Source organism: Phaenicophaeus curvirostris, chromosome 33, assembly GCF_032191515.1.
Source record: "Phaenicophaeus curvirostris isolate KB17595 chromosome 33, BPBGC_Pcur_1.0, whole genome shotgun sequence".
Taxonomy (NCBI): Eukaryota; Metazoa; Chordata; class Aves; order Cuculiformes; family Cuculidae; genus Phaenicophaeus; species Phaenicophaeus curvirostris.
In genome coordinates this window covers 819,799-828,965 of record NC_091424.1, presented here as the reverse complement: position 1 = coordinate 828,965, position 9,167 = coordinate 819,799, and the positions used below count along the sequence as shown (strand labels likewise).

Here is a 9,167-nt window from a genome sequence, read left to right as displayed (position 1 = left end):
GGGGTGGCTTTATAGTTTAGGGAAGAGTTAGATTAGACAATAGGAAGAATTGTTCACAAAGAAGGTGGTGAGGCGGTGGCCCAGGTTGCCCAGAGAAGCCGTGGCTGCCCCCTCCCTGGAGTTATTAAAATCCAGTTGGATGGAGCCTTGGGCAGCCTGGTCCAGTGGCAGGTATCCCTGCCCATGGCAAGGAGGTGGAACTGGATGGGCTTTAAGGTCCCTTCCAACCCAGACCATTCTCTGATGCTGAAAAGTCTTGAAATATAATCTTTAAACTAAACCATATTTTTCTTAGGTGGACTTTGACATCTTCCTCTTAAACCACAATGGGAAATGACTCCAAGGAGCTGTGCAAGGCCTGAAGTCCTGAAGAAAACAATAGGAAGAGAAAGAGCTTGTTAAGGCTTTCTGTATTTTAATGAGACCCACAGTGAAATTGCTGATGAGTCCTTGAACCTCGCTCACTGAGAGGAGACTGAAGAAACCTCTCAAGAAGTCAAAAGTAGAACTCAGAGTAACTTGAAGTATTAATGGGTCTCAGTGAGGATCATCCCTGACAAAGCCTCCCCAGGGACTCGTTAGGGCAGATAGTTGAAGGCCATGATTGTAGGTAGGGAAAGGCGCTGTGCAGGCACCTGTGTTGCTGAGAAAAGCCTGGGTGTTCTTGATGAAGCAGAAAGGCCAAGCCCTTTCCCCTGGACCCTGGGCAGGAAGGTCTGGCTTTGGTTACAATGACACTGGTGTCATGAACATTCTCACATATCCAAATCAAATTTGGAGCAGTTATTCCACGTAATTAAAAAAAAACCCAGGCCTGTAGAGTTACATGAGATGCCAAGTCTCTCGCGCAGCTCCATGGAATTATAGGAGGCTTGGGTCAAAAAAATGGTAGGGTCTTAGAACTGTGACAGAAAACTTGGGTGTGAGAAGAGTCAGGTGATAGAAGGGTTTAGTTATCGAGGAGTAACAGAGGAGTGCAGTCATAGAAGGTTTATAGAAGTGTTGGGTGATAGAATTCTCAGAGCAGAATTGGGTCATAGATGAGTAAGTTCATAAAAGGGTCACAGATAATTCAGGCCATGGAAGAATCAAGTCATAGAACTGTGGGTTTATTTGAATTTTAGAAGGGTTTAGACACAGAAGGGTCAGAAAAGGGTTGGTTCAGAGAAGGTTTGTGTCACAAAAGTGTCATAGAACAGTCAGGTCATGGAAGAATCTGGTCACAGAAGGTTCATGGAAGAGTCAGGTCATGGAAAGAAGCATCATAGAGCAGTCAGACAACAGCCAGGGCATAGAATGCAGTGTTGTGTCATAGAAGGCTCGAGTCATGGAAGGGCCTGGTCATATAAGAACTGAGTCACAGAAGAGATGTGTTATAGACGAGCCAGGTCATAAAGGAATAATAGAAGATTTCAGTCATAAAAGTTTCATAGAAGGCTGGGTGACAGAATTCTCAGGCTACAGAATTTTCTGATAATAGAGGTGTTGAGTCATAAAAACATGAGGGTTTATTTGGGCAATAGAAGTGTCAGGTCATAGAAGGGACATTGAAGAGTCAGGTCACAGAAGTGTCAGGTCATAAAATGGTTAGGTCATAGGTTATTCAGGCCATAGAGGAGTCGGATCATAGAAAGTCGTAGTAGGATCATAGAAGAATTGGGTCATAGAAGTCTTGGGTTTTAGATCAGCCAGGTCATAGAATAGTGGAGTGGTAGAAGAGATGGTTTATAGAAGAGATGGATCATAGAAGGCTCATTGAAGAGTAGGGTTGCAGGAAGAGTGTGCCATTGAAATGTCAGGGCATAGAAACAGTAGGTCATAGAAGGGTCATGGAATTGCTGGGTCATAGAAGAGTCAAGCACTTAAAAGAGGCAGCTGATGGCTCATATGTGAATCAGATCATACAGGAAGGACATCATAGAAGGGCCAGTTAACAGTAGGGTTGGTTCATAGAACGGGTGCATGATAAAAGGGTCACACTTTGGAAGAGTCAGGTCGTAAGTGCGTCAGGGCATAGACAATTTGTGTCACAGAAGAGTCATAGAAGACTTGGGTCATAGGAAGTCACATCATAGAAAAGTGACAGAATAGTCAAGTCATAGAAGGTCATAGACAGCTTGAGTCATGGAAGGGTCTGATCATATAAGAGATGGGTCAAAGAAGAGTTGGGTTCTAGATGATCCATATCATAGAGGAATAACAGAAGAATTCAGTCATAAAACATTCATAGAGCTGTCAGGTCATAGGACTCTAAGGCCATGAAAGTTTTGGGTCAGTCATAGAAGGGCCATAATATATTTGGGTCATGGAAGAATCAAGTAATAGAAGCATGAGAATTTAGCTAGGAAAAGGAAGGATCCGGTCATTGAAAGGTCATAAAGGATTCAAGTCATAGAAATGTTGAGTCATAGAAGAGTGGGCTCATAAATTCTTCACATCGTAGAGGAGTTGAGTCAAAGAAGAGTCGAGTCATAGAAGAGTCATAGAGGAGTTAGGTTATAGAAAGCCATAGAGTCAGAGAAGAGTTTCACCATAGAATGCCTGAGTCATAGAAGACACGTGTTATAGAAGTGCTGGTTTATAGAAGGCTCCTAGAGGAGATGGATCGCAGAAAGGTAGGGTCATAGAAGTGATGGGTCACAGAAGTGCAAGGTCATGAAAGGGACACAGGAGAGTCGCGACATAGAGGACTCGAGACATAAAAGAGTCATAGAAGGGTCATATAAGCATCAGCTCAAAGAAGAGTCATTAGCAGAGTGAGGTCATTAGTGGCTCAGGTCACAGAAAGGCTGGTTCATAGAAGACACGGTTTGTATAAGTGTCTGGTCATAGATGAGTCAGGTCAGACAAGTATCAGGTCATACAGGTGTGGGATCATAAAAGGGCTGCACCATAGAAGGATAGTGAGACACAATCTACCCAAGGGCAATGCAGATCCCTTCTCTTTCAGACATCCAGAAATGGAATCTGAGGGGAGAAGGTCTGGAGCTCAGCCTTTAGATCCTCTGTTAATCCACTGACCATTTCTGAAAAGAACATAAAATATTGTTTCTTGTTGAACTATTCCTGAAGCAGCAAATACTCATCATGGGGCCACTGAAAGGCATTTCAAGTTCAGACTGATTCACAGTCTGGACCCTCTCTGAGCTTGGAGGATGCTGTCTGTGAAGAACATCTGTCTTGAGCTCCATGACCATGTCCCAGCTCTGTCTCCAAGAGCAATGGCTCCAGCTCCTCCTGCTGAGGGCATTGCTGCCCATTGGGGCTGAAGCTCTGCAGGTGTGGCACAAGGCAAGCTCATCCCTTTTCATCAGGAAACCAAGCATCCAAGACCCCGTGTGTGAAAAGGCTTTATATAAAGCAGAGACACGGCTGGGGCAGAAGAGAGCTGAGTATCTTTCCAGCCCCAGGTCTAAAGACTAGGGAAGAAAAGCCTAAATTCTCTCTATGGAAGGGCATGGAGAAATGAAAACATTCCCCGTAACCTTCCTGGGGTCCTGTTCAAAGATGGGGCAAAAAAAGGGATTCTCATGACAAGGAGCAATGACAATGCAGGACAGAAGTGTCTCTTCCCAGATGAGGGAGGGAACATCAGGGATGGTTTCAACCTATTTCTCAGCAAGTTCCCCTGGAGCCCCAGGGACACCTTGAGGGAGCCCAGAGGGAGCAGAGAAAGTGCTGCCTCGGGCTGCTCCTCTGCTGCTGAGCTGGGCTGGGCTCCTGGGACAGTGGGAGCTGATGACGAGAGGGCAGTTCTGAAAAGAGCCAGATCTGGCCAGGAGCAGCTCCTCTGCAAAGCCCAGCAGGGCTGAGGGCACTGCCTGCAGGCAGCGAGGGGAGAGGAGGGAGCAGAGAGAGGGGAAAGGCAGGGTGGGGTGGGAAGGGAGAGGAGGCTTCATTTGGAGAAAATCTTCACAGCCTTTCTAAAGGTGAGTCTCTGGGTGCAGGACAGGGCAGGTGTGGTTCCTGGAGGGATTTCTAAAAGCTGACACAGTCACAGCCTGTGGGATCTGTCAGGAGGGCTCTTGCAGTTTCTCCAGTGGAGAGAAAACTAGGGTCAGTACTTAGCCTACCTGAAGATCTCTCCAAGCTGAGACAGGGAGAAACTGTGAAAGAACAAGCTCCTGGGAGGAGAGGGTCTTTCTCCTTTCAAGAAGGTGCTGTGTGAGTCAGGGCTGCTCACAGCTCAAAATAACCCCAGGATATCTCTGAGAGGACATTTCAAGGGGAAGATCAGGGCAGAGATTATATTAAAAATAAGGAGCTCTCCTGAGTTTGCCTTTTCAGTTTCCTGCTCTTGGGGAATTTGAGGAAAGAAATGGAACAAGGGTCTACCCTGCTGGAACAAATCATTGAGATTCCTGAGCATTATCCTTGAGTGGTCAATACATCTGATAGGAGCCTCCTAAAGCATCTCCAGCTGCTGCTGTGCCCATGGACAGCACCAGCATCACCTCTGTTTGACCCATCAGGCTTACTCTGTCCTGTCCTTTTCTGCTTATAAATAAGAACCTGATCCCAGCTTTTCTGGGCAAACAGGCAGATTGTGTGCAGCCAGTGGCATGAAGAGAGGGTCAGATGGGGCGTGTGACAGGGAAACGCTTCACAGGAGGAAAATCTCCAGGCTGAAAGTAGAGGATCAAAGACTGAGAGGGAATTAAAAAGGAGATGTTGTGCGAGGGAAAATGCAGAAAACTCTGTGTGACCCCCTGCAGTGCAGCCCCTTCCTCTGAGCAAGCCCCCTTGCCTCCTCTCCCACCCAGCAAAACCTCTGCCCTCAGGACTCTGGGCTCCAAGGCTGAGCCGCCTCCTCTGCAGCCACAGCTCCAGTGCCCTCTCCAGAGCCCAGGGGCTGAGAGCAGCTGCCCGGCAATGTTGGTGTCTGGGAGGGGGCGAGCACAGCTGGGGAAGGGGAACACTGTCTGTGTGCCCGGCTGCCTCTGCCCTGGCCTCTCACAGCCAGACCCTCACTCTGTTTCTCCATGTTTCTCCTCTTGTCTCTGTCCTTGCTGTTGTTCTTTTGTCCTTGCTGCCAGGCTCTCTGGGGATGGGAGTTGCAGCTGCCAGGTCAGGCACTAATTTTTTGATTCCTCCCATGCAGGTGTGTCCATGGGAATTCAGAGTCCAAGCTTTCATCTCATTTGTTGAGTGTGGGCAGTGCAGTCTGTGTCATTCCCTAGCGAATAAGCTGACTCTCCCTTACTGTGATATTTCATCATTAGGACACAATGTTTTCTCCTTGAGGTTTCCTCCCAGTCTGTGAGCTTCCCTTTTCTGCCACATTTTGTGTTACCTGAAAGCCCCTTGGAAAAGTGCAGAGATGCTACAAGAGAGAAAATGGCATTTGTTCTTGAAATGAGCTGTTTGTGTCCTGCACTGGAAGTGGGGGATGAGACCTTAGGAAAGGGTGAAACATTGAACATTCAGCAGTGAGGTTTTCCTCTCTCAGCAGTGTCTGGTGGCTTTTTAGGTTAACATGAAAGTTTCAAGCCCAGGGGAGCTGGGAATAAGAGTGAGGGACAGAGCAGCTCTCTTTCCTCTGCACTGAGTAACAGGCAATGTTCTCACCTCACAGGATTTCCTCTGTTGTCCCTGAGTGCAGCACTAATGCTGAGAGTTTCTGACATCCAAGAAGACTGCCCAGAGTGGCAGAAAGATCTGCAAAACCCACAAAACTGTCACCCTGCCTTCATCCCCGTCAGTTCCCTTTCCCTGGCAGTGCAGATGTTGACACGCCCTTCTGCACCAGGAGCAGTTTCCCAGGAAAAATCTGAACCCCAGCAGTGTCCACTGGCCCCTCTGTCCCCATGACTCTCTGCTGAAGAGCAGGGCTGACTCCTCGAAGCTGGAGGGATGAGGCCCTGTTCCGCCCAGCACATTCAGCCAGCACCAAGTAGGGCTCCAGGCATGGAGCTGAAGGAAGGGCTGTGAGAAGAGGGACAGGCTGTGTACAGTAGCGGGGGGGGGAATGGGAAATTTCTCTGATTTTGCTTAGAGCCAGGTGGCTCCTTTGTTGCTCCTTTCTCTCAGAGAAGTCTCCCCTAAATTGTCACTGTTCTTACCCTTGTGACAGAGTCCCACACCTACAGGCAGCAGATGCCCAACAGCAGCTCCATCACCCAGTTCCTCCTCCTGGCATTCACAGACACACGGGAGCTGCAGCTCCTGCACTTCTGGCTCTTCCTGGGCATCTACCTGGCTGCCCTCCTGGGCAACGGCCTCATCATCACCACCATTGCCTGTGACCACCACCTCCACACCCCCATGTACTTCTTCCTCTTAAACCTCTCCCTCCTCGACCTGGGATCCATCTCCACCACTGTCCCTAAATCCATGGCAAATTCACTCTGGGATACCACGTCCATCTCCTACTCAGGATGTGTTTCCCAGGTCTTTATGTTTCTCTTTTTCATTTCAGCAGAGTATTCTTTCCTCACCATTATGTCCTATGACCGCTATGTTGCCATCTGCAAACCCCTGCACTACGAGACCCTCCTGGGCACCAGAGCTTGTGTCCACATGGCAGCAACTGCCTGGGGTGCTGGGTTTCTCTACGCTCTGCTGCACACGGCCAACACATTTTTGCTGCCCCTCTGCCAGGGCAATGCTGTGGAACAGTTCTTCTGTGAAATCCCACAGATCCTCAAGCTCTCCTGCTCACACTCCCACCTCGAGGAAGCTGGGTATCTTGGCGTTAGTGCCGCTTTAGCTTATGGTTGTTTTGTTTTCATTGTGGTATCCTATGTGCAGATCTTCAGGGCTGTGCTAAGGATCCCCTCTGAGCAGGGTCGGCACAAAGCCTTCTCCACGTGTCTCCCTCACCTGGCCGTGGTCTCCCTGTTTATCAGTACTGGCTTTTTTGCATACCTGAAGCCCCAGTCTTCCTCCTCCCCATCCCTGGATCTGGTGCTGGCAGTTCTATACTCAGTGGTTCCTCCAGCACTGAACCCTCTCATCTACAGCTTGAGGAACCAGCAGCTCAAGGATTCAGTCTGGAAACTTATGTCTGACTCTTTTCAATCAACAATAAGCTGCCCACCTTGATCTCTGTTTCCCTTGCAGTGTAATGCACTGCAGAACCAATCTTTCTTTGGTAGCTTATTTAGATTCATTTCGGATTTATTTTTCTCGGTTTTAATAAAGTTGTCCACAGAGAAATGACATTGTTCCTCCCACTGATGTGTCAGTCTCTTCTTGTCTTGTGTGACTCAGAGACAGTGCAATCGGGGACCAGTGCTCTGTTCTTGTTTAAAGAAAAGAAAGGCCCCTGCAGTCACTCGTTTGTCCATAAACCTTCCTCCAGGACTTTATGTGGAGCTGCTAGGTCACCTCCAGAAGTGGTGGGGAAAAGAAACCCAGCACAATGGTACTGCCAGGGAGAACCAGCACTGGGTCTGTCTAGAGCTGCTCTCTTGGCACCTCCATGATCTTCTGAGCCCTTGTGCTGGTGGAAGGTCTGAGTGCTCTGAGCTTGGTCACTCTTCGGCATTGTGGCTGTGCTGTGATCACAGGCAGGGACAGGCAATGGGCACCTCTGTGGCAGGGATGATGTCCATGGGGTTGCTGTTGGGGCCTCTGGGACAGAGAGATCCTCAGGGTCACCTCACCCTGAGAACAACGTCCCCCGGATACTGCCTGGGTACAGCTCTGTGATGTGCTTCCTTGGACCAAGGTCTCCGTGTCCATTCCTCATGGTGTGGAGCATCTCAGATGCGTGCAGAGCACGGTGACCAACTCCAGCTCTGGGAGTGGCAGCAGGAGAACAGAGACACTGTGACGGGGTCACACTGTGATGGTGTTGTGGTCAGGGGTCTCTGTGGTTCATTCCTTTCTCTCTACCCATGGAGCAGTGTCATGGCCCTGACAAGAATCTCCTGTGCTTTCATGGCCCTGACCAGCATTTCCTGGGCCTCCACCCACCCCTCTGTCCATGAGCCAGAAGACAATGAACACAGGACTGAATTTTAACACCAGGTTAATCTGAGCTGTAGGTGTGCAGACACAGACATAGCCAGGCCTGACCATGGACCTTGTTGAGTCAGACTTGCAGAGTCACTGCCCAGCTTGGCTCTCTATGAGGTGAACAATGGAACGCTATCATAGCCATCAGAATTCCAGACCCGAGGAGATTCACAGAGGCCTAGGACCATTCTTCTTCCTTTCTTTCCATCAGGTGATCAGGTTTTAGAGGCGAGGTGGAAAAGTAGGTGTGCTTTCAGGGTGCAGATGATAAAAAGGGGAGAGCAGAGCCATCTCCTGACATGATATGAAGTCAATGTTTTTTTTAAAATTGTTCTCTTCCTTTCATGGAGCTCTTAACCTGGATCCTCTGAGATTCCTCTACCTCTTTGAGCAACTAAAACGACAGTACCCATGTCCTTGTGTTTAAATTCTGCTTCCAGCCTAAAGCACCTCATGGGCTGGAGATGGGCCAGGAGACTGGCAGAAGGATCCCACTCCTCTGCACAAGAATGTGGATGTTCCCAGGTGTCACAGGAGCCATGGCCAACCAATAGCTGTGTCCATGGAGCCGATGAAATGACAAAATCCTTCTTATCATGGCCTTGGTGCATTTTTTATGTCTAAACTCTCTCTGCGGATATTGACATGGACTGAGCAGCCTAGTCTGACCTCAGAGCTGGCCCTGCTTGGAGCTGGCACTGGAATAGAGACTACTTGAGCTCTCTTGTTTCTTAAGTTTTTCCATGAGCATAAGGTGTAGAGACCCATATAGCAGGTTGCCCCGAGCCTCCCCAGCAGGCCAAGGTGTGCCCTCACCCCTCATGCTGGGGGCCCCTAACTCCATCCTGCCAGACCTCTTCCAGGGCCTCTCCAGTTTCTCCACTTTCTTTTCAAACTGTGAGACTCACTGGGTCCTTTGGCATCGTCCTGGCTCCAGAAGAGTGAGGGCAGCAATTGTCTCCTTTGCACAGCATCAAGAGTTGTTCGCTTTGCTCCCTCCCAGTGAGTATCAGGGGGTAAGCAAGAAGCTGTCAGGGGGAAACAGCCAGGAGAGCTGACCCTGACTGAGCAGAGGGAGATCCCATAACATAGACGCCATGCTCCGTGATAATGAGTATGCCAGGACAAGAAAGAAGTGGAGATTTTTATTGTTCACGGTGATCGTTGGTGATAGAGTGGTGGGGTGAGGCAAGTGATGACATTTG

At 49.0% G+C, this 9,167-nt stretch overlaps 1 pseudogene; it reads left to right on the top strand.

Annotated features, from left to right (window-relative positions):
• The first annotated feature begins 6,072 nt into the window (after nucleotides 1-6,072).
• Nucleotides 6,073-7,067, top strand: LOC138732501 (olfactory receptor 14A16-like; annotated as a pseudogene).
• Nucleotides 7,068-9,167: the final 2,100 nt, after the last annotated feature.